A 27,417-nucleotide genomic window follows, 5' to 3' on the forward strand; every position below is an offset into this window, starting at 1 on the left:
TGGAGCTGAAACCACAACCCTTTGCTTCATTTTTGAAAAATTGTGTTGCTCAATGTAAGATTATTAGTTGATTGTTTTTTAACTTTCAGCCCTTTAAACATGTTGTCCGACTACTTTCTGCTCTCCATTGTTTTTGATGATCTTATCAAGTTCCCCTTGTACATGATAAGATTTTACTTTTGTTTGTTTGTTTTTCCTGCTTTCAAGATTTTATCTTCGTCTTTATAGCTTCACTAATTGAATATGATGTCTCTCCATGTGGGTCTCTTTCACTTTATCCTACTTAGAATTTGTTGAGCTTCTAGGATATGTACACGTATGTTTTTAAAAATCAAATTGGTGACGTTTCTGACAATATTTCTTTGAATATTTTTCTTCCTTTTTCTATCTATTCTCTCCTCCTAGTATTTTTATTATGATTGTTACTGGTGGCGAGTGGAGAAACAGCGGCAAGTCCCAGGGAGCCTCTCCCTTGTCTTCTCACAAGAAAGAGTTCGACTGACAGGTCTAGGCAAGTTTTAAATCAGAGGCAAAGGGTTATTAAAAGAAGTGGAGTACAGTTGGAAGAGGCCCAAGTGGGGGACTTGAGAGTGCACGGCTTATGGCTTGGAATGTTTCTGTTTTGTTTTGTTTTTTGTTTTTACGGTTGCTGTTGTTTTTGAGGCAGGGTCTGGCTCTGCCACCCACGTTGGAGTGCAGTGGTGCCATCACAGCTCACTGCAACCTCAATTTCCTATGCTTAAGCGATACTCCCATACTCCCACCTCAGCCTCCCGTGTAGCTGGGACCTCACGCACGACCCATCAGGCCCAATTAATTTTTTGTGTTTTTAGTAGAGACAGGGCCAGACGAGGGGAGGCGGGGCAAGGGGCTTAGGGTTGGGGATTCGCCATGTTTCCCTGTCTGGTCTCAAACTCCTGGGCTCAAGAGATCTGCCAGCCTTGGCCTCCCACAATGCTGGGACTACAGGCATGAGTCACTGTGCTTAGCCACTTGGGATTTTTATACATTGGCTTTCTTATGGGGGTTTGCTTCTCTTCCCGTGCTCCCTCCCTTGGGCCTTGGGGCGGGCTGTTGCTCAGTTGCCACCTGGCAATTGTCGGCCAGCACTTGGGAGGGGCCACACGGGCAGTGTGTTTACTGAACTTCTGCACATGCTCACTTGGGGCGATTTTTCCTTTCTGGTCCAGCGCCCACAGAGGAAGGTTATATAATTAAACGCTGCCATTTTGCCCCCTACTGCGCATGCTTAAGACCTTATCGGGGACTTGAGGTTTGCTGGCTCCAGATGTTTTCTACCTGTTCCTCTTGGCGCCAGTTGTGACCACTTGCCATTTCAGAGGGACAGTTTTATGATCTGACCATCACCCTATGACTGCCTGCCATTTCCTGGAGCCCTCTCCGGCCCTGCTCATGTCTGTCTACCTACTCTAACTTGGTGTCCCATATTTCTCTGAGACGGCTTATTCCCCTCCTCCTAGTCTTTATTCTATTCTCTTTGTTGCTGTTGCTGCTGTTGCTGCTGCTGCTGCTGCCACTCCAAGAGTGGTGGCATGCATCTTATTTAGATTTTTTTTTTTTTACTTGTCTGAATTCACCCTATTTCAAAATTATTTTATCCAAATAGATAGAACTTTACATCTAAAATTACACATGTTCAAAGTATTTTTTATTTTACTTCCAAAATGTTTTATAAATTATTGTTAAACCTTAGTCTTCTGGTGCAAGCGGTTTGTGACCCCATCCCACTTTGCGACTAGCTGACTAATGTTTTTCACTTATTATCTGCAGTCCTACATTCTGAGAAGTCTTCTGATATCCTTCAGGACTAAATTTGATATGCCTTTCTGTTATCTCCCAACTCATGTGATTGCCCTGTGCTTTTCTTTCCAATTATTTCTTTTAATTCAGTTGATGAGTCCAAACCTCATAACTTCTCTCTCTTCACATCTTTCTACAGATTGGTCCTGAGGATGACAGGGTTAAGCCAAGTCAGATAAGTGAGTAAATAAAAGATGCTGGAGTTTCTGAGCAGGGAAAAGAACTTCCTGACTCTTTTGAAATAAATAAAATATTCATTAGGATCCAGGCTTGCTTTGTGCTCCAGGCATGTACAGGGAAATTCATGGTTCCTATTATTTTTAATAACCATAGTATAAACATGAGAGATGACCAGTCAGATAACTAGCCACTCTAAGATTAAAAAGCTCTAAGGAACCTAACATATTGAAGGAATGTCAAATCATTGCTTTCACTTCCCCTGAAGCCTATACATTTCTGAATGTCTTCATAAATATGCTTAAATATACTTGGTTGTTCAATTATTTGGTTTGGATTTGCTGATACTTATATTTGGAAAAATACCAAATGATCAAGTTCCCTTATAGGAGTATCATTATTTATTTCAATTTATGTATATCCTTTTCTCCCAGTAGGTTGAAGCTTTTTTGAAGATAAATACTAAGTCTAGCATAGCTTCCTAATGCCAAAGCCTGGTTATAGAGTCTAGCAAAAAGTCCTATCTCAATATATATATATAAATTTATGCTTTGCCTATACTTGTAGAGATCTAAATTGTGGCTCAGAAACATTAACTCACTTCCCGAATATCACATAACTCAAAAGTACCAGTCACCAATGTAGTTGTAGTCTCATCTTACCTAAATAATTTTTTTCTGCATTGTGAAATTTTACTTTCTAACTCTGTGATGCTATAACATTTGTGTGCAGCTTTTCTCTGCACCATAATACTGATCTCATACCCTCCATATCTAGTATGTAGTCTACAATAAATAATAACAAATGTTTCACAAGTTGAGGTCAATCAAGTTGCTTTCTTAGATGATTGCTTTAGAGATGTTTGGAGGGATGACTACTCAGTTATAAATAATTCAAAGCACCCAATATCTATTACACAACAGACAGTGTGCTGGATGGGTAATTTAAATGGGTCCAATGGAATTATCTCTTCAGAAAATCTTGCTTGTTTTCATTCAATATACGAATGCTATCTACATATTTGTGCAGCAAATAATTGATTTACAAATAAGTTTTACATCATCCTTGTTGAATTTTGCCTCTTCAAATAAAAGTAAAGATAATAGAGTGGACAAAATTGTCCTTATCTGTTGGTCTTTTTCTTAAAGATATATAAATTATAGTAATAAATGTTTTCCTCCTCACCATCATCTTCATTATACAGTACGTGACACCAAGAGACCCAGTGGATTAAAAGACATGTTTGTTTTCAATATTATTTGTATTTCCAGAGACAGTGAAGGATAGGTACAGAGTAGTCAGTGAATGAGTAAAACATATTAATGTCATAGCACCATATTATAGTTTTTTAATTATTAAAATTCACATAATACAGTTTGATCTGAAAAAAAGAGCCCTAGATAAACTTGTATTCAAGCAGTAATAAAATAAATGTAGCATATAAGATACATCAGCCTCAGGTAAGTTCAGCAATTTGCCCAAAATTATCTAGTTTACAATTGCAGAGGGAAAGCATAGACCCAGATTTTTATGTATTTGCAAAGATTCATATAAACAATATATTTGTGGTCGTTAAGTCAAATGCTGTAATTTTTTAGGGAGAATATTGAAGCCAATAGAAGATAACTGTCAGGGAAGAAACTCATTGATCTAGGAACAGAACCTAAAAGATAGAAAGTTATCCAGGAAAACAGGAAAGGTAGTTTTTCAGATAGAAAAAAAAAAGGATTGTGGAGATAAATTGAGACAGTAATCTAGTTTAAACCCGCAAAAACTTAGTATAAATAAAACTGCAAAATGCTTGTTTGTTTAAAGTAGAGATGAAATTCAAATAAATTATAATGAACCATTTTAATATGTTCAATTTGCTGGCAGTTAGTAGATTAACAATGTTGTGTAACACAACCACTATGAAGTGTTTCAGAAAACATTTTCAGCGCCCCAAAATAAATATTTATTGAAATCCCATTCTTCTTTAATTTAGCTCTTTATTTACAGTTTCTTTTAGCTCTTTCAACATTTTTAAGAAACTTGATACAAAGTCTTTGTGTAGTAAGGCTAATGCTTGGCCTCCTCAGGGGCAGTTTCTGTTTATTTCTCCTATTTGGGCCATATTTTCTTCTATCTTTGCATGCTTTATAATTTGTCTTTGAAAATTTGACATTGTAAATGTAATTTCTAACTATAAAAATTACATGATTCTCCCTTCTTTAGATCTTTACATTTTCTTTTGTGGTTGTATTTTTTAATGACTTTTTTTTTTATTGTCTGTATTATTTGTTGTGGGTAGTCTCTGAGGTATATGTTTCTTTATCTCATGTCTAGCTAGTATTTTCTCATAAAATTCCTTGAACCCCTGGAGTGAAAGAAAAAAAAGGAGAAAAGATAGATTAAAAAGACAGATAGCTAGCTAGCTAGCTAGCTAAATGATAGATAGATAGATAGACAGATAGATAAATAACTAGCTAGATGATGGATAGATAGATTTATAGATAGATAAATGCATACATACTTACTTATACACATGTATCTCTTCTAATCATTGTAAATAGACATTGTGCTAGAACACTTCTTCAATGCCTAGACAGCTCATTTGCAACTCTGTCTTAGCCTTCTCTTCCTACTTGTGCAGAGCTTAAAGATAAATCACTTGGAAAGTGAGGGTCATCGCAGGTCTTTTCTGAGCATATGTATAGTCATGGGAGTGGGTGTTGCCTTCTAATTTCTTTGGCATGTGCATGTGCTTTTCAATTACCTAATTTCTAAAGAACAACTCTCTCCGGCTTTCAGCATGGCTATAGTTTACCTCAGTTGTAATATTTTGTACCAAGTTGCAGTGGGTTATTAATTTACCTTACAATGTTTCTAAGACTTTCCTCTGCCTAGCTCCTTTTAAACATGGAAAAATTATAAATTAGGCAAAAAAAAAAAAAAAAAAGGCACTTATCTTGTAGAAGTCTTTTAGGAAATTCCCAGACAGGTTGAAACAGACAAATAAACATAATTTCTTTGGTGTCTCAAGAACTGGGGCCGGAGTACCACACAGGAAATTCAGGATGCCATCTTCAACACTACCGCTGAAGGGAGTAGGATTAGGGCAAGTAAAATGCTGCAAATATTTTGTATAATTTTTAAGTTACCTGTTCTTGACTCAGTGTTTACTTGCTTTCTGTAAATGGTTAACTATTTTCCAGCTTTCTGACAGTCAATTATCTTTTTGTTTCAATTTTTTAGTGTGTTTGTGAAAAGATGAACACTTGGATCTGCCAATTTTACCTTTTTTTTGGGCTGACCTCACGCTCCACAATGACTTTTTGATCGGAATGTCCAGGTTACATATAATGCTCACAGTCCTTAAGCTTTACAAATAGCCAAAAACTAAACTTTTAGAAGAAAGTCTAGCTATGCAGAAATTTTGTCTATTCAGAATATATTTGTTCGAAAGCAAAAAAGTGCCTGATCAACAAAGGTTTACATATTGAAGTCATTAATCACCCTGCATGCGTGTGTGTGCCATTTGCATGTACATACACATACAGACACCAGACATATTGAATATTCTGCAGTTTCTTAAGGAAGTTATTAAAATGCTGCACTCTATCTTCTGGCTTTGCCACATGCTGCATCCACTTTCCAAACAGTTAAATTACGTTGACTCCTTTCACTTAAAAATGTCATTTCATCATTTCAAAATGGTTCCTGCAGCTTCTTTCACAACAGGTTATAAGTAGTAATAAAGAGGAAAAGATAAACAAACAGTTCTCACTTAGTAAAGTTCTGTCTTTTATACAGGAATTTAATATAATATTGAAGTATGAAACTAGACTTCCATTTATGACTCATTGGCCGGAAATTGATCTCATGCTCATTCCCAATACAACCTCAAGGACTAGGGAGGCAATGTGGTTATGATGACTAGCTTTTGCCACTAATGAATTATCTAATGAACAGTCAGGAGAGATTGATTTCTTTGAAAATAACTGGGAATATATAAGATAAATAATTTGTGGAACAGAATGGCAGATGAAAATATAATAATGCCTAACCCAGAAAGTGTTTAAGACATATGCCTTTCACAGATAAGATGGTAAAGATTACAGTTCACAGAATCCTTAGTTTTCAATTGGTATATAAATTACTTAGTATTTTTCATTTGGAGAGATAGTACAATTTTGATGCAACTACGTTTTTCAGAAAAAAAGTGTAAGTTACTGAATATAAGTTTGAAAACACAATGCAGAAAGTAGACTGGTCAAGATTCAAATACATAATCATCTTCCTTAAAAGCAAAGCAAAGAGCATCAAGTTGACAAGGATGTGGGGTAATTTTAATTTTGTCAAGTTTTTGTACGGATGAAAAACAAATATTATGCATCATAAAGTATCTCAATCTTTTGAGGAATTAAAAAAGTTTAGAAGATGATGATTGTAAAGAAAAGCAGTCAACACAATTGGAATGAGTGTACCTTTCTTTCTGTCTCTTTGTGTCAACATAATAAAATTCATTTTTGCTTTAACATTAAAAAATAAAGAGGGACTTGTAGTTTCTTGCTCTGTTGCTCTAACAATGAGAGTGCAGGAAAGTATCAATTGGTGAGCTCTGTATCCTGAGTAGGAAATCCCCCACTTCATTTGATGTCTGGGATCAGTGCCTAGTTTTGAAGCTAAACACCTGCTGTGATTGATACCTGGAGGTATGAAGTACTGATGTAGCATATGTAAGGGGTGCAGGAGTCCTGAGCAATGTCATCTGACTGCTCACAGGTTCACAATTGGACAGTATATATTTTACACACACACATACATAAAAAACACAATTTATATATGTATATGTTTACATATATACATATATACAGACACACATATATAGTGTCATTTTGATGAATGAGTTGCCATAGGAACAAAATGTGAAATGTTACCTCAGCATGGAGGGTTCATATTTAACCCATTCCCTGCCAGTCAAATGCTATAGTTCCCTGAATAATAATAATAATAAGCTAAAAGCAGCAATCTTAATGATAAAATAATAATAGTAAAAGCTAACATTATACTAAGCATACTACATGAATTATGTCTTTAATAACTCAACTTTAATTTGCTATTGATATACCTCTTTCACTGATGAGAAACCTGTATCTAAGAATCACATTATCAAGAACATGCAGCTAGTAGATATTGACCAAGGTCTGGAAAAACAAGCTTAAGTAGCCTTGTGCGTGGTAGACATAGCTGACAACAATAACCTAACTTCAGCAGACTCTAAGAATGACCCTGAATGGCGGATGCACCTGAATATTGTGTGCTCAGAGTTCCAACCTAAGAAATCTGGGAGTAGCCAGCCCAGAGATTCATTATTTATCTATGAGGATCATCTGAGCTCCTGGGCTTTCCTGTGAATGTGAATGTGGGAATGTGAATGGTGGGACATACAAGAGAGCCAAGCTCTTTGTTATGGATTAAATGAAGGTTGCCAGGTGGAGGTTGTTAGGGGAGGTTGCTAAGTGAAAATGCTGTATAAAGTACCTGCTTTTTGCAAGCAATGGTGGTATTCTTGCCCCACCGATTACCACTGAGCTATGTGGTTCTCCTGTCCAGTGTGCTTGCAGTGGATCTCCCTGTTTGTAAGTCTCTTGCTAATAAAACATCATGTCTCCTTTGTTGGCTCTGGGTCTTTTCTTAGGCCTCCTTAGCCTGGCATTATCCCTGTGGGAGTTAATAGGGGTCACAACAACTTTGCTATGCTATGCCACACCCTACAGGTGAACCATAATCTCTTATCTCTTGGTGTTAGCACATGGTATTTCTCTCGGGGTTAATTTCCTCCTTTATCTCCCATTACCTCTTTATCATGAGCATATCTTTATCATAACACTACCTCTAATATGCATTTCAACTTACCATAAGACTGGGTTACCTGTTTCTTTTACCTGTTAATATTCCCTAGCTTCCCTGCAAGAAATAAGTTCCTTGAGAGCAGGCACTGTGTCAACACTGTAATTTCTGTGCATTATAAGTAGTGGCTTAAACCATACATTGTAAGTATATTACTACAATGGAATTACAATGGCAGCTATTACATAAATCCTTGCCATGATCCATGTCAATAGCATACTTGTCTCTAATTCTCATAACAGTTCTGCAAAGGAAGCATTTTTCAACATTATTTTACTACTGCTGTGATGCCCATTATTATTTATATCAGTACTTTACAAATGAGAGTGTAGAAGCTCAGAGAGGTTAAGTAACTAATTCTCATTCACAGTACTCATAATTAACAAAGCTAAACAAATTCGGTGGCTCCGACTGCTATCAAAATGGCCTTTGGATTTGACTTACTAATGTCAAGTGATTTAACCATGATGCTTTTAATTTTGCTTGAATTGCTTCTGCTGCCATCCATCTGTTTTAGCCTTAAGTTGGTGCTATTGGGAGAGAGAAGCAAGAAACTCTGTTACAAGAGCCTTTGTGAAAGCAGTCTAAACTTTTACATCCTCCTGCAGTTTCCTACATTTGCATGATTATTTTGGCTCTGCTGCCCCTATTGAGTATCTCTCCCTCTCTCTTCCTAAGGTTCAAGAACAGCGGCAGATGCCCATGTGCACAGTCCATTCAGGAGTAGCACTTGGCCACCTTATTTCTGGGTAGCTTTTGTTGTGCTCATCTGTTCAGGAAGCCTGACTATACAAGGGCTCATTTGCTGGTTCATTGCATTCTCAGATCCTCTAAGAATGTTGGCACACCTGCTCTCCACTTTACTGTCTCTTTTGATCTCTCTTGAAATACTCAACTTTGATTATGTGAAAATCTTCTGTAACTGTAATACGTGCCTGGAAAGCAACTAAAACCTTCCATTGTGACTATTTTGATCTGAAAAAGAGGCTATTTTAGGGCCTGTGTGTGGTGACAAGAGAAAAAAAAAGAAAAGAAAAGAATGAATCTTATTGTCTCCGTAATCCAGTTCAGGAGGTAGGATTTGATTCATCTGATGCTTGGTAAATTTTAAACAGATGTGAATTGCAGAGTAAACACATCTTTAACAGGTTTTTAAACAGTGGTCTACCATAAATTTCTATTTTCTAAGCAATTTTTATTTACTTATTTACTTATTTTTATCTTATTAAGAAAATTTTTTAGACACAAGGTCTTCCTCTGTGGAGGACAGTGGTGCCATCATAGCTTATTTTAACCTGGAATTCCTGGGCTCGAGCAATCTCCCACCTCAGCTTCCTGAGAAGCTGTGATTACAAGTGTGTGCCATCATGACCGGTTCATTTATTTTATAGAGATGGGGTCTCACTATTTTGCCCAGGCTGGTCTTGAACTCCTGGCCTCCCAAAGTGCTGAGATTATGGGCATAAACCACCATATCCATGCTAAGCCATAACTTATTACTACTAGGAAATTGAGGAAAACACAAATATAACTTTATTTCTAAATAAATAATACAGGTGAAAAAGAAACCAAATGGAAAAAAGTAATCATAAAGCAATCAACACTGTCTTCAGAACAATTCCATGGAGCTGAATAAACCGATGCTGGAATTGTCATCTATTTCTTTTTTTGACTTTTATCTAAACTTTTCTAACATCACTAATTCCATGTGTATTCTCAGTTGTTCATGTCTGAGTTTTCTCACCCTATTCCACTTTTCTCCACATGCCCACTAGACAAGTATTCCTATTACAGAAAAGCTTTGTATTAGTCTCCATTACACATTTTAGAAATCATTCAATGATCCCTCCATCATAGGGCTTGGTACAAAGTGCAACCTCAATAATTGTTTTAGGAACAAATGAAAAGATACTAAATTACCAAGGAGTAGGTATATACTATTTCATTTATCTATCAAGACACCTTGAATATCTATTATGCATAAGGCACTATGCTCAATGCTAAAATGGTAATTTAGGGCAATTTAAAAAGTCACCAAAGGTTGTCAAAAAGGCTTTACATTGCTATTGCTTAAATTTCTTATTACATATTCATATCCAGTTATGAAGACAATATACTTATATGTAAATACATGTTGCTTTCTAAATTACAATTAATCAATGGTGGTGAGTGGAGCACACAAAAGGACATTTCTGTGAGGACTATCATCGCACTTGGCAAGTACCTCATGAAAAATATCCTTTTTATTCATGAGGTGCTTCAGATGGGTTAGGGAAGGTAAATGTTTTATATATACCATCTGAGCAATACTTGTAAAATGAAATAATTGTGAAAGTTGGTGTTATTCTCTTTCCTTGGCAAAGAGAGTTCAATATATTCATCAAATCATAAAATCTTAGGATTAGAAGGGATATTGGAAAGCAGTGAGTTCAATTGCTCTCTGATATTTGAATTTCGACTACACCCATAATTTGAATACTCTGGCAACAGTCAAAACCCACTAACTTGTAATTCAGCCTGTTCTAGTTCGTCAGTTTGTTCAAGAAATTTTTATTTCTTCCCTTTATTGCTGGTTCTAACTTAACATGACATTGTTTACATATGAAGATAATGTAGATATTTCATAAGACTTTGGATATCATGGTCTTTCTAGAAGCTCTAAGATTGTACTTCTACCTCCAAATAAATGTTGCTAAATTTGATTCAAGTAGTTTTAAAAAGGAAATAGTTTTCTGGTTGGTAACAGACCTTTCATTGTTTAAGCTCTTTTACAGTTTACTGAAATAATGTAACCATCAATGGGAATTTACATTTTCAATTTTAGATTAACCAGATTTTTTATAAGGTGACTATCCAGAGTCATTAAAGTAATAGTTGTTATGTCTCTAACATAAACACTTATTTTCCTCCCAGAGGTAATGCATCTTATTTCCCTTTGGCACATGGTTCTGTCTTGTTCTTTCAGAGTTTCTAATTAGGCCATCTGTTTCAAAATTAGTCAAGCATTGGGAATGGATTTAGTTTTGTTTGTATTTGCTTGTCTGTTTTATTTTCATCAATGACATTTTCAAGATGGCTTCCTGCTTCTGGTAACCCAAGATCATTCATGGCTCTTTTGAATGAAGAGAAAGATCTTTCTCAATCACTATTCTCTTCTACAGACATCAAGTGAAATGTGGGTCACCCTATTTTTCATTCAATAAAAAACCTTTTTGCAAGAGTGTCTAAAATGTTATATGGAAACAGAAAAAGAGGCAAGAGGCTTCACATAACGTCAGCTGGGTACACAGGAAAGAACAGAGTGAATCTTAGTCATTTCTGAGAAGACAATTCTTTGACTTGTTTACTAAATAATATGACCTTTTCTCCTCTTTAAATATTATGAAGTTGAAAAGTTACTTAATATGGCTATATATTTGTACCTACCCACGTGCAGTGGAAAGAGGTGGAGATTGAAATTCATGATACTGACCATTAGGGTACATGCATAGTATCTGCCTGAACTTGGTCAGGTTACTTCAACTCTTGGTTCCTCAATTTCTCCATTAGGAGAGATGAGGGGTGCATGGGTTTTCTCTGAGCTCATCTGAAGGTATCCCTCACTATCTCTGTCTCAGGGTTACTTTAATAATTATATCAGCTTAATTTTTTTAAAATGTTGCTGTCAGGTTCCAACCTGAGCTGGGGTCCGAGGGCAGCTGGTGAAAGGTGGCGGGTAACTGAATGAACACTCGAGGGACTGTAGGCAGTTGGGACATGGCTTTATTCTCCTGCCTACAGTCATCAGTACAGTACAATAGTGACTCAAAGCCAGATATGAGCTCACACAAACAGGTTACATTATATGGCTACATAAATGTGATTACATAATGCATGGGGTTGTGTGCTTGCACTTCAAACCCAGTGTGTCATACTGTACCCGATGTCTACCTTGGCCTACTCCTGACTGAAGCACAGCCATTTTCCTTACAGTTGCCATCATGGAATTTTAACAGTTAAAAACGGGAGTTCATTTTGTATATCACAATTCAAACACATTTCATGTGTTTTTCCAGTGTATATAAGAAGGGACAGTGTCTTATTGGCATCCAGGGAAAGACTAGACTTTTCTGCCCACTTAGCTAGTATTAAAACTATAAGAAAGACTTTTTGTGAAAGTGGTCACTAGATTCATTGTTGGAGGCTTATGAAATAAAAGGCCTGTAGAGTATGACCATTTGCTATTTTTTATCTTCATTTCTTCTTTTTTCCTCAGACAATGAACATCACAAAATCTTTCTGCTGGAAGAGCTAGTTCTGGTCATTGTGATATCTGGACTGTCATTTGCTTTAAAACCTGGATTGGTTAGAACGAATAGATTTGTCTTTGCCAGTGAAACAAATGTTAAACTTTAAAAAGCCTTTTCAGCTATAGGCTTTTCACAGAATAAGCTACCTCTGTCAGGAATTCTTCTCTCATTACCACATATTCCAGTATTTTCTCTAGTCACAGGCTCTCTACTTTGTAGATGTAGGTATGCCCACTTCTCAAAATTTCATTAGTGAAACATTTTAGTTAATTTGCAGAGGGATTTTTATAAGCAAGTCCTAAGAAAATGAAAACATTTTAGTCATACACAAAGGTAGACAAAAAGGCTCAGAGAAAACATGTATTTCTCTCCCAGTTTTGGTAGTTAAGAATATTTTGCCAATCCAAGGCATATTTTGCTTCTTATTTCAGGAAAGAATGTACTTTTCTATTCTTTAGCCCTTTGAGGCTTGTTATAAGAAAAGGAAAGACATAAAATGGCAGGAAATTTGTACTGGATGCTGTCAGGCTAATCTAATAATAATATACTTCCGAAAAGGGAATGGTGCTGGTAATAAAACTACGTGCATTTTTCAAATGTGAATTCACCCTTTTTGTATACTGTAAAGGTGATGTTACTGCAGGTAAATTATATCCCAATAACCTATTTTAAAATAGTTAAATAAGGAAGAATAGAGGCAGCAATGAGTGGTACCAAGGGTTTATGTAGGTGAGAAAACAGTGAATTTAATTGCATTTACTTGAGTAGTGCCCTATTATGTCCATACTTGACATACTCTTCGGGTCACCATTTCCTCTTGAAACTACTAAGACAGGCAGCTTTCCTCAGATGTAACCTGGCAGTACCTTAGCTATAACTGGGGCTTTCTCCTCCAGAGCTTCTTTGATACTGTAGTTTTGGACACACACAGGCTCTCAGCGAGCACTGCAGCACTCACTAATCTGGAAACACAGAAAATTTAACAACTTATTTGACAACCCTGGACCAAAAAAGGGATGAGAGCTATCGAATCAATGCATGTCACTTCCATCTCTCAGGAGGACAATTTTGAAGCTCATCCTACTCATTCTCATTTATCCTCCAAGGCTATAGGGAAATGTGATCCCCAATGGCCAAAAGCACTATACATCTCCACAAATCTCGTTATAAAATGGCTTTTATTCTTTCCTACCTCACCCTGTCCAGTCACCTACTCTCTTTCCCTGGCATAGGTTTCTCACATCAACAACGTTTCTGAAAGCTCTGACTCACGTTCTGCTTCCTGATGATTAACCCAGTCTATGGCAGAACGAGAAGGCTATTAACATGCATTGCAAGCTGATTACATCCTCATATGTTTTTAAAATTTGTATACATTAATCAATCAATTCCTGCAGTGTTATGGGGGTAATATTATTCCTTCTTATCAAACTTAGCAATTGAAATTTAAAGAGGAAAATACTTATCAAGGGCTAAGTAATATGTTCTTTTGACTGTAAGCTCAGTGTTTTTTTTTTTCACAAAAAGCTCACTTTTTTCACAAAAGTTAATTAGTTAATTGTTTCCTATGAATGTAGACCTTTTACTCAGTCATTAAGTTGCTCTTAACCTGACAATTAAATCTCTTTCTTAAAAGAAAAACAGGAGGTATTCCTAGTAGGCATTAATTTCTAAAAGTGATGAAATGAATTACCCCCTCTCCCAGATAAAATTCAGCATGCATAATTGTCTCACAAGTTACCATATTGGTGGGACTGGTTTAAATTTGTTATTACTCCCAATAGCCCTGGCAACTTGCCTTAATACAGATTAAGGTATGTATCCTTGGTTAGATTCCTACTTTTGGCTTATCACTGAGCAATATTAATAATATATATAAGCAGACAGCTTAATAGCTTATAAAAATGTTAAAATCCCAATTAATATATAAAGCATACTAAGACTGAGAGAAGTTAAGTAATTTATTGAAGACCTCCATTGCTAATAAGTTGCAGAATGAGAAATCAATGCCGTATCTCTCTTGCCCAAATTCTGTGTTTTTTCTAAGCTTTGAAAATTGACTTAATTTGAATCAACTATGACAGCACTTGGAGTTGACTGTTAGGGAAGTTATCCTCAATACAGAAAAAAATATATATATATTTATACATATATACTGTAATATTATAAAAGGTAAGAACTTGCAATAACAATATTCTAAATTTGGGATTCTAAAATAAATTTAACCCATTATATTTATTTCCAAATTATCTTATTTCGGGTTTGTTCATTAGCATTGCAAAATGAAACTACTTGTGATGCACATAAAAACCTTATTGTAGCCAAAGATATCCCTGTTTGGAGTTTATAAAAGTAATAATGAGAGTTAGGGTTTATCTTTCCTTACTCAATAAGTGGGTCACTTAATAGCCTCCTCAAACTTCTACATTATTTTAGGGATTTCAAAAACTTCTGAGTAATAATTTGAGTCTCATAATAATCCTGTGTTGCTGTTGATTATTATTATTCCTATTTTACAAATGAAGAAATGGATCCTCAAAGAATATGAACAGATTTAAGCATTAAAACTTTGGTTCAGTTTATTCAAAATAACAATGATATTAATTACCTTCATACGTTGAATGTTAGAAAACGGTCAGTTAGTATATTACCTGTTACTGATGTAGGCATGGCTGGCTTCTGTATCTATGGCAAATTATTTTATTTCTAGTGCCATTTAACTGTATAGATAGATGGGTTTTCACCCACACAGTGCAAAAGATAAGGGAAAGGTATCAGAACTGTGGATGACAATAAGAATTTTTAAAAATGCAAATGCTTGGGATCCGAAGGGAAATCGCTAGTATATGTAATTTACAAGTGTCTAATCTAAGAGGTTGAAAAGGCTCAATTGCACTCAGTCAAATAGGCAAAAGTGTAATGGTTACATGAAGATAAATTATAGTATTGGGGAAAGGGGGCATATTCCAACTTTTCTGTTATAAGAAAACAGAATATCAGGCTACTAGCCAGGTAGACTTGATGTCAGTTCCAAGAGTATCATTCTAATTATGATAATCGTCAATAATTAAACACTTACTTTGAATTAGGTAAATCACTTAGCAATTATATATATCTGACACATTAAGGCTCATAGACACCTATATATTTACGTTTATCATAGGATATGTTCTGTACTTTCAATGTAATGGACTCCCTAAGGTAAGTAATTTTTGTTATCATCATCAAACCCTATGTAAGTCAATAGAAGCTAAGAATTATCATGGGACGTTTCAAGTTTATTCAGTTTCTAAAAGGCAAACCAAGACTCAAAACTATGATCTTAACTGTATACCATGCTTCCAATAGATGAAGAGAACTAGAGAATTCCATTATAAACAAAAGCAGCAGCACCCTAACCTTGAAGACTGGGTCTTTATGATTCAGGTACACCGTGGGTTATGTAATTAATTGCGCAATTGTGGTATCCTGTCTCACATTAGAATACCAGATACTGCACCTAAGATAATGAGACCAAGTCCAGATCCACCTCTCTTAAATTCACTCACTACCAACATGAAACAATACAGATGGAATTACTAAAATATTCCTTGCATTTGTCACGATTCCCTTAGAATTTAATATGACTAAAATTGTGGAGCAGAGAATTATTATCTACACTCTAGTAAACCTGAGTAAACCAATTGCTCTAAATATGATAGGCTTTCAAATAGTGAAGAAGTATAGCAATTTCTCTGGTTATTCTCTAAGACTCAATTGAGTAGGCAAAGTGAGGAATTAAAGCTTGGGCTATTTAGCCTCTTTTTTATAATATTCATTAAGATTTTAAGTGCCTATGATAGATTTCTTTGTTAGCATTTTTCATTATCTTTTCTTTACGGTCATTCTTCATTCAGTGTTTAATCTATGTGACAGCACTTGAAGCTAAGGTAATTTGAATTAAATTTTCAAGCAAGATCTTTGTGTGTGTGTGTGTGTGTGTGTGTGTGTGTGAATTCCTTTCAACTTGTTTTATTATGATCAAGATATTTTACATCCACTCTATGCCTTTATCCACTAATTTACTGAGTTTATCGAAAAAGCAATCAAGTTTGTCTGGCATAACATGTTCTTTGTAAATTTAGCATGGCCCCAGAGAATGTAATCTGCTATTTATTAACAAAGCAGGCAACAGAAGCACAGACTTTTTTTTTTTTTTTTTTTTTTTTGCCAGACTCCTCCAGGGGACTGTTGCAGAGACTGATTTCTGGTTTGAAAGAGGAATTCACAGTCTGTTCTCTGTAACGGGGTAGGACTCCGGAGGCAAGGGGTAAGTCTCTTCAAGCTCACATAGAAATCTCGTTTTTATTTTATTTTTTGAAATGGAGCAGATTTATAAGGGACTATATCCCAGAGGTAAAATCAAGGGCCTTGAAGTGTCATAGATTTAGTATCTGAAATTCTGAAAGGTGGTCATAGCTGAAGCTCACAGTCAGATCCCAAGCTCGAAGTCAGCCTTGTTGGAACTCTAGGGGACCAGAAAGGGTCTGCCATCTGTCACACATTTTACAAATTAACCTTTTAATTGGCTTCATCGTATTTTTATCCCTGGAATTGTTTAGCTCAATTTCCTCTAATAAACAAAACAAAACAAAACAAAAACCTCATTCTGTTAAATGAATTTTTTAAATCCTCCTATTTTTTCTTGTTTTTATTAGTGTAAGGAATAACATAATTAAATAAGTACACAAATAAAATGTCTTAAATTCCTAATAAAACAAGAAGGTTTATATGTAGATTAAATGAATGGGTAATATGAAAAAGACTGTAAAATTAAGCGCTATGTCCCTAATATTAACCTATAGAGAGATTATTTGTTTAAAATGAAAAATTTTGGGTTCCATTCACATAGATTCTGATTCAGCAGATTAAGAAATGGAAATATGCCTAAAAAACTTCGGTGAATCTGATGAAGGTGACCCACTCCTACACTTTTCGAAAAATTTTTTAAAAAGTTATAAAGCACTATTGAATTGGAAAAAAATATGTTAATCAATTAATTTTAATTTAAAATTGCTAATTCTAAATATATCTATTGTGCCCACTTAGATACACACACACAGAAACACACACACACACACACACACACACATTGACCATATGTTGCTTTCTGCTGTGAGTATAATCGTTAACATTTTTTTTCCTTTTTTTTTTTTATTATTATTATACTTTAAGTTCTAGGGTACATGTGCATAATGTGCAGGCTTGTTACATATGTATACTTGTGCCATGTTGGTGTGCTGCACCCATCAACTCGTCAGCACCCATCAACTCGTCATTTACATCAGGTATAATTAGGTTGGAGCCATATGACTAGGCTCTAGACTAGCCTTGGAGCCTTGGGATACCCTATTACGGGTGTGGCATACCTGAAAGTGATGTCGAGTATTTTCACTGTCCTTCTTTTGTCTAGAGCCTAGTCATATGGCTCCAACCTAATTACAGTGGAAAAATTGGATATATAATCTTCCTCTGAGCCTGGGAAGAATATTGGTGAATAATTTGTCCCCGTTTCTACCAACATCCTGAAATAAACTAGATCCAAATATTTCTGTAACTAAGATCCAGTTCACACTCTGAGTATTAAAGAAAATATAGAATGACTATGGAATCATGAAATATTGGGTCTTGTAATACTCTATTTGTAATAGAGTAATATCTTGTCAGATATCAGTATTTTAATAATGGGATTCTATTCCTATACTCAGGATCCCAAGTGGGGAAAATAATTAACATGAAAATTAAAAAACAAAAAGCTGAAAAAAATACAAATCCTTTGACTAAAGATATTATTTCAGAAAAAAGACATAATTATATATCCACTTAAAGTAGGTAACTTGAGTAAGTTCAATTTTGTATTTTATGTTTCAAATGTTTAGGTTACTATGGAAATGATCAAAAGCTTATGTTCATATAACAAAAAAGAATTCAATTGCATAAACTCTTTAAGGTAGTTTGAACTCCATAAAGTGATATGTATTTTCCAGTTAGAAGATAATGAAATAGACCATGCATCTATTACTTTTACATTACACCTAGAGGTAACATTGTATAATTAAAAAAATAATGCATTTCAGGTTACAGCTTCAATATGTAAAGAGTTTCCCATCTTTACAACAACAACAAAAAATTAGACAAGCTGAAAATTGACTTTTCTCAGACACACTAGAGAAGTAAGTTCTCAGGAAGAACTGCCACAGTGTAATCTGGAGAAACAAACACAGCCAGAGAGATACTGTGGTCCACTTACCAGGGGTAGAAGCTGCTAGGTCCACAAATTGCTAGCAACAATTCTTTTTTAATGTCAACGAATTGCTAGAGTGAAGGGTGAACTAGTCTGAAAGGGAGAGTCTCCCGGGGCTGTGTGGGTGGGCAGTCTTAGGAGGGCCTCCATAACTTCCTGTGCTCAATCACCAAAACTTCACCAGTGGATAATTCACAAGAACCCCCTACTGGCTCTAAAAACTAAAGAGGAACAGTAATCACTGTGAAAATACACTAATAACCTTCTCCTTAACAAATGCATTCTCCAGAAGAAAGTTCTCTTTCATACAATCACCCAACCTAAGAGAAGGGAATCCCACTCCAACCCCTTTCAGCCTTGCTGTCTTACCTAAGGAAAGGGGCAAAGTCACAGTCAACAGGTTCTTAGTTTCAGAGATAACTGATTGAGAATGCTACAGTCAGAGAAAGGGGTAGATAATGGGTGCAAAAAAAAGAAGCCACACCTCTAAAGAGAAACATGTGAAGGTCTCCCTGGAGACACAGGTCCACTAAAAGCTTGAGATTTAATCAGAAGATTGTGGAATACTCTCCCACCCCCACATATTACTCCTACACTAATAGGACTCCAGTATGATTATGGTGGATTATAGATGAAAAAGCTTCAAGCTACAGACTATCTCTAAGGAGGAGGAGGACTTAGGAAACTCCAAAGGCAACAGGGAAAACAAAAAAGAATGGAAGGAAGCAAAGAAAGGAGAAGGAAGAGAAAAATATGTGAAGAAAATAAAAACTTATGAAAATTTGAATCCTCTGACAACTATAGCTACATCAAACTTGAAATACAGTGCAATTCCTTATGGTCTGTTCTTTTAATCTATATCTCTTCTTTCACCAATACCACACTGTCTTACTCCATAAGTCTTGTGGTGGTGTAATATGAATTTTCCAACTTAATCTTAAGCAATAATCAATACAAATTTGTTGTATTTTGCCTTCTCATATAAATTTTTGAATTATTTAGTAAATGTCTACAAAATTACTTGCTGGTATTTTAATTTGGATTGCATTGACTCCACACATCTACTGGGGGAAAACTGACATCTTAACAGTACTGTGTCTTCCAGTGCATGAACATGGGATATTTATCCATTTACTTAGAACATACTTGATTTATTTCATCAGAGTCGTATATTTTTCCTCATATAGATTATGTTACATATTTTGTCATACTTAAATATTTCTGTCTTAAAAATTGAATTCTAATGATTTATTGTTAATGTACAGGAAAACAATTGACATTTACTTATTGATTTTACATCTTGCAACCTTGCTATTACTCACTTAGTTGCAGGAGGTACTTCTAGAATGTTTGGCTTTCTACTGAGACAATCATACCATCTGTGAATGAAGACAATTTTATTTATTTATTTATTTCTGTCTATTTGGTACATCTTTTATTATTTTTTCATCTTCTTTCTCTATGATTTTCCATCTCTAGCTAATTTCTAGTACAATGTTGTATAGCATTGGGGAGTGAGGGCATTCTTGCATATCTGGAATAAATTCTACTTAATTGTAGCAGATAATTCTTTTGTATACATATTTGGATTTTAGTTGCTATTTTTTTAAAAAAAAATTATATCTATGTTCTTGAGAGTTATTTATCTGTAGTTTTCTTTTCTTATTGTGTCTTTATCTTGTTTTGGTATTAGGCAATGCTGGACACACACAGCAGGAAATGTTCCCTCTTGTCATTATATTTCCTTAAATGTTTTGCTGAATTAGTGTAAACATCTGGGCTTGGTACTGCTTTTTTTTGAAGGATAATAGAAGTTTTGAGCCAATTTTTTATTAAGGGACCAAGGCAAGTTTAAGAGCGAGAGTGAAGGTTTATTGAAAAGCTTTAGGCAGAAGTGAAAGAAAGGAAGTAAAATACACTTGGAAGAGGGCCAAGTGGGCAACCTGAGATTTCAAGTGCCGAGTCCATTTCCTTAACAGATAGTGACTATTTGGGTTATCTGTATCTCCATTGTGTGAGTTTTGAAGATTGTCTCAAGAATTTGAACCATTTCATCTAAATTATAAAATATGTGGGAAAGAGTCATTCTTAGAATTTCTTTACCCTTTTAACATCTAAGAAATCACAAGTGATGAGACCTCTTATTTTAATATTAGTGATTAGGCTTTTTCTCTCTTTTTGTTATCGCTAGCTTGGGTAGAGATTTACCTTGTTTCTTAAAGATATTCTTCAGGATGAAGAACCTAGTATTCATTTGGAAAAATAAATGATTCTAGGACTGATACAGGAAATATACCTGTGGGCCTGGATTATCTTGTTAAGCTAAAAGTTAGGAAGTGCTTAAAAAACAAAACAGAAATAAACAAGAAAACTTTGGTTACATCAAAAGGACACAGGAACACACTAGAAGAGCACCCAATGATCAGAGACAGAATAATTAAGCAACAACATAAATAAGATAGCATCGGATTGCAATTCAAAGTATAAAATAAATCTATATGTCTATGTTGAGATAAATAAGGTATCGAGTGAATAAATAAATGAAGGGGAGGGGAGAAGGGACAAATCATGCAGAAGAATTTAAAATAATTTGGAGACACACCAGATCCTCAAGGAAGAGGATCATGATTCCTCACTGCTTGAGCGTGTTGCACATCATGCCTTCCTTCCAGTGAACAGGTGGAAATGGGGATAAAAGAGTAACCTGATAAATGAAGAAGCCTCACAAACACTATATCAACCAGGTGGTAATGTCAACATCAACAATGTTAAATCATGATAATAGTATGTATCTTTGACATGATGCAGTGCAAATGGAATGTTACTTCTGTTGTCTTCCTCCACAAAACCTCCATTCCCAGTCTAACCATAAGAAAAATATCAGGCAAACCCCAGTTGGAAGACATTCTAAAAGATAATGACCAGTACTCAAACAGTTTAAAGTCATCAAAGCAAGGAAAGTCTGCAAAAGTATCACAGTGAAGAAGTACCCAGTAAGACATGAAGACTAAATAAAATGTGGTATCCTAAATGGGATTCTAGGACAGAAAAAATGACATTTAGTAAAAACTAAGGAAATCTTTACAAAATATGGGCCTTTATAATTTATATGGATGCACTTATTAATCATGAAAAATATACCATAATAATGTACAGCATTAGTAACAATGGAATTTGGGTGTGGAAATGTGGTTACCGGTTGAATCAGAGAGAGAAAGAGAAAGAGAGAACATTAATACAAAATGCCCTAAAAGGTTAGGAAAAAAAAAACAGTTACAGCAAATTATGTACCCTCTCTATAGCATCTTCACATTTCTGTAAATCTAGACCTATTCTGAACCTGATCTTAGCCAAAAGGCTGAGAAGCAATCTAGATCTTTTCTGAAAACAAACTGTATTAAAATGAACTTGACTTATTTCATTCTCTCTAGGGCATTTATAACATACTTTCTGCAACTAATTTTTTCCAGCCTTCTAGGACATTTCTTACTAGTGTTCTCTCTCTCTCTCTTCTCTCTCTTAGACATTTTTACCCTCTAATTCAACCTGCAAATACCCCCTCGAAGGCATGCAGATAACTTTAAAAATCTCAGAATGATGCTAGAACTTAAAATTTGGTTCTTAGCCACTGCCCAATGTTTCCCAGTGGTTCTTGGGAGTTCCTCCTGCAGAGAAAGGTGAGAAAGATGGGCACATATAAGAACATAATCATAGCTAAATGTCCCTTACGTGCAGTTCTTCTGTCACTGATGTTCTGCAATAGCTCATTAACACCCAAGGGGCAGGGTCCATTGTGAACCAATAGAAGCCATCATCAAAAGTTCCTGTTACACTACCCAAGCAGTATTCAAAGCTCATCTGTGTTCTTGAGAATTGATTCTTCATAGAATTCTGCCTGACTCTCAGATGGCCAACTTAATGTTAAGAAAGGAGATCAGATGATTGTTCTCTTTGCTGTACTTTCCCCTGCGGTCATTTGAAAACAAACATCAAAAAAGTGTTACTTCTCAAAAGGATATTTGTTTTCTACAACTCTGCACATGTAAGCCAGCTCACAGGCCATGCTTCTGCGAATATTTGGCATTTTATATTAAACTTGGCACTTCTAGACCTCAAAAGCCTTCCAAGGTTCAAAATCTGGTTAGATAATACATTGAGGTCTCAATATCCTTACCTGGAAAAGGAGATACTATGAGTGTTTATGTGGAATAACTGAGCTAATTTATGTAAATGGGTTATGCTTGTACTAAGCACTTTATGAGAATGTAATATTAGGTTAGTGCAAAAGTAATCGTGGTTTTGGATCATGAATTTTAAATCATTATAACTAGGCTCAAACTCATCTTTGTTAATCAAAATAGGAACCATTACAACCAACACATTTTTGCCAATGAGAAATAAGTTTGTTTATTCCTGTATAGCCCCTGCAAAACGTTCTCAAGATGCTTAAAGAGGTGTTAGTCTGTTGGTGAGAGGTCAGGTGAATACGGCAGATGAGGCAAAACTTCATAGCCCAATTCATTCAACTTTTGAAGCATTGATTTTGCAATGTGAAGTTGGGCATTGTCATGAAAAATTGCACCCTTTCTGTTGACCAGTGCCAGCTGCAGGCATTGCAATTTTTGATGCATCTTATCGATTTGCTGAACATACTTCTCAGATGCAATGGTTTCACGGGGATTCAGAAAGCTGTAGTGGATCAGAGCAGCAGCAGACCACAAACAGTGACCATGACCTTTCTTTGATGCAGGTTTGACTTTGGGAAGTGCTTTGGAGCTTTATCTGGGTCCAACCACTGAGATTTTTATTGCCAGTTGTCAAAAGGAACCCACTTTTCATCACACATCACAATCTGATGGAGAAATGGTTCCTGGTTGTTGCATAGAATAAGAGAAGACACTTCAAAACGATGATTTTTTTTTTTTTTCTCGCCCAGGTCATGAGGCACCCACTTATCGAACTTTTTCACCTTTCCAATTTGCTTCAAATGCTGAACGACCTTAGAATGGTCGACCTTGAGTTATTCAGCAAATTCTTGTGTAGTTGTAAGAGGATCAGCTTGAGTGATTCCTCTCAATTGGTCCTTGTCAACTTCCGATGGCCAGCCACTATGCACCTCATCTTCAAGGCTCTTGTCTCCTTTCCAAAACTTCTTGAACAACCTCTACACTGTACATTCGTTAGCAGTTCCTGGGCCACATGCGTTATTTATGTTGCGAGTTGTCTCAGCTGCTTTACAACCCATTTTGAATAAGAATAAGAAAATCGCTAGAGTTTGCTTTTTGTCTAACATCATTCCCATAGTCTAAAATAAATAGCAAGTAATAAGTCATTAACAAAAAAATCATAAAGAAAGGTCCATTAAAATGATGTATAACATAACCACGTATATTTAAGAATGTATTCCAATATAAAATGGCAAATTCCAACAATGCAAAAACCACAATTACGTTTGCACCAACCTAATAGCTATCAGTTTTCAAATAACTTGACACAATTGCTCATGCTTCTGTGTTATCCTGGCCAAACATCTTCTATTCCAGATTCTGCCCAAATTCTGCTACTCATCTCTCCATATGTAAATATGGAGGGACTGTGGTATTTGGTTTATATGACATTCAAAATTGAAATCACTTACTCAGATATTTAGTTGGAAGTTAACCTAATTTTTCGAACATCAGTTACAGGTCTTTTAGGTAGAGCCATAGTGGTGTGTCTGAATGCCACAGTTGCAGAGGTCACGCGTTGAAGAAAGTTTATTACTACAGTAATATTTAGTAAAAGTGGCTTACAAATAAAAACTTATTAGTTTTTCAGTCTTCCTATGCTTTTGCAGTTCCTATATATTCCTACAACCCTTTATAATATATAAGCTTTCTTTCTTTCTCTTTCTTTCTTTCTTTCTTTCTTTCTTTCTTTCTTTCTTTCTTCTTTCTTTCTTTTCTTTCTTTCTTTCTTTCTTTCTTTTTCTTTCTTTCTTTTCTTCTTTTCTCTTCTTTCTTTTCTTTCTTTTATCTTCTTTCTTTCTTTCTTTCTTTGAGATGGAATCTCACTCTGTCACCCAGGCTGGAGTGCAGTGGCATGATCTTGCCTCACTGCAACCTCTGTATCCCGGGTTCAAGTGATTTTCTTGCCTCAGCCTCTCAAGTAGCTGGGATTATAGGAGTGCACAACATATCCAGCTAATTTTTATATTTTGTGTAGAGATGGGGTTTCACCATGTTGGCCAGGCTGGTCTCAGACTCCTGACCCCAGGGGATCTGCCTACCTGGGCCTCCCAAAGTGCTGGGATTACACTTGTGAGCCACTGTGCCCAGCAGCTTTTATTTTTCATATTTTATTTTAATACTTGAAATATTTCCACAACGTCCTTAGAAATTCCCCAGGAAAAAAAAGCACAACACAACTTATTTGTATTACTAGTTATGCAAATCTAAAAACATTTACACATTTTGAGACAACAATGTGATAAAGCTTAAAAGATCATAAAGGCCTACTTGTATATCAAATAATTAAATTCAGCAGAACTTGTCTATCCATATAGGTAGGTATAGAGCCACAGAAAGTATATACGGTGGTTATATAATGTGTTCGAGTTAATATGGCATAGGCAAATATACCTAGTAGGGAGAAAAAGACCTTTATATCATCCGTTGCACTGAGGTCATAGTAATACAGTGACCCCATATCAAGAGAAAATTTTAAGCTATAAAAATGTCAGGTCACAAAATATGTGATTTGGATCAATCTTCCAGCTCTGTTTTTCACAAGGGGTATTTCATTTGAAAAAGTGTGTGTGTGTGTTTGTGTGTGCGAGCACACACTTAACTATCTAGACATGTGTAAATATGTAAATTTAACTTTATGTATTTAAATGCATATTATTGTGAGATCACAAATTGATAATGAGAAAAAATATGATACAATTGAAAATCCCCTTATGATACGATGAAAAAGTAGCACAAGGGAGAACTCTGCAGTAATGGAATAGTTCTGTATCTTGATTCCATCTCTGCTTACTTAAATCTACACGTAATAAAATGGAATGTTATACATATAGAGCGTAGCGATGTCAAGCTTCTGGGTTTGATATTGTACTATTGTCCTATAAGCTGTTACCTGGGAAAGACAGTAAAGGGTGCACAGAACTTTTGTGTACAAATTTTGCAACATCTTGGGAATCTGTAATTATCTCAAAATAAAAAGCTTAAAACTATATGAACTATAATTCTGTGTATTCTTATATAATGCAAGACACAAAGGTATTCTGCTAAACCTCAAGAAAAAGAAAAAAGAAAACTTTGTTTTATCATATTTCTTTTCTATATTTATATTTTAAATTGGTGTATTTTCTTGAATTTCTCCAGATTTTGAAATTTTCTTCTGATAAAGCTTAGGTATATCCACACATCTAACTTGAGTTAACTCCCAAATACTTTTCCAAGAATATTCTATTAAAAGAACTGAGTAATTGCTGTCTATCTAGAGTAAAGAAAGGAAAGAATCACACTATTGAAACATGTATCAGAAATCTTTGATTTGCATCCAGGATTATTCTTTATTTCTTTTATGTTTTTATCTCTTTATCTCTTATCATTTAATCTTTATCTATTTCTGAGTAACACCTGTATTCTTTCTTAATTCTTTCCTCTCTTCCTTTTATTCTTTTATCTTGATCTCTGTCTCTTTTAACATTTTCATTCTATATACAAATATTTTTAAATCACTATTATTTTTACTTCTACTACCACCATGGCTGCTGCTACTACTTTTAAGTAATTTAGATGTGAGGAAATTTAAAATGAATATAATTATGATTTGTTTCTTGGGAAATGCATATTTTATAAATGAAACAATCTGTAAATTTTTATGAGTTTTCAGTCATGAAAAAAATGGAAAGTGTTACTGCACATAATTGAATCCAAAATTGCAGGTAGAAGAAAACTGTTTTCAATTTTCTACCTATTATACTATCATTAAAAACGTTATTATATCTATGTTTAAATACTATGAGAGTAACACAATAGTGCATAGTTTGGTTGGATAAGTATTTAATAAAACAATAAAAATAATTTAAAATGTTTAAAATTAATTGAGCTTATCAGTTGTGTGTAGTTATCTAGCCTTCTTACCCTACTTTGGGAATACCAGTAGTCATCTAAAAGTTATATTTGTAATCTTTTAGAATTTTAAGACTAAGATACCATACTTTTATGACTAAATAATGTTTTGTATTTTATTGTCTTTTTCATCATTCATCTTCTCCAATAATTATTTTAATATATTGCGTCATTGTTATTTCTTTCTCTAGTTTACAGATATCTAAAGCTCTAAGTAATTAAGAACAGTCCTCAAAGACAAAAAGCTGCATTGCATCAAGCTTAGACTTGTATCTTCTCACTTTACTGCTGAGCTTTTTGGGCTGAGCCATGATATGGAATATTCCAACTAAGATAGAAGATATTTCTTTGGTTAAAATGGTAAACATCTGTAGAAAACAGACCAAACAAATCATTTAAACTTTCAACTGACAAGCTGGTATACATCCTGAATTAGGTTTATACCAAATGCATCATGAGACAATTATTTGTCCTTTCATCTGAATTCAGAAAGAGTTCTCTATCACCTGCTATTTTGCATGGATGAGTGACTTCCAAAGAATATACTGTATCATTCACACATAGCACTTTTTATAGGCTGCCTGAGCTATTCAGCACTCTAATGATTTTAGACCAAATGAAAAACAAACATAATAACATTAGAGACAGATGTTTTGCTATAAGATCCTTTGATTAAATCAAAGAAAATGGTATTATGCTTAAAAAATTTAACTTGACTTATTTTTTGAAAGAAATCCCACTCTAATACCAAATTACTTTTGTCATTTCCAATGAACTCTCTAGTACCGGTCATGTCACTGTAACTGTATTACTTTTGGTTTCTATTATGTTACAC

Source organism: Trachypithecus francoisi, unplaced genomic scaffold (genome assembly GCF_009764315.1).
Source record: "Trachypithecus francoisi isolate TF-2019V2 unplaced genomic scaffold, Tfra_2.0 Lachesis_group10, whole genome shotgun sequence".
NCBI classification, from domain to species: domain Eukaryota; kingdom Metazoa; phylum Chordata; class Mammalia; order Primates; family Cercopithecidae; genus Trachypithecus; species Trachypithecus francoisi.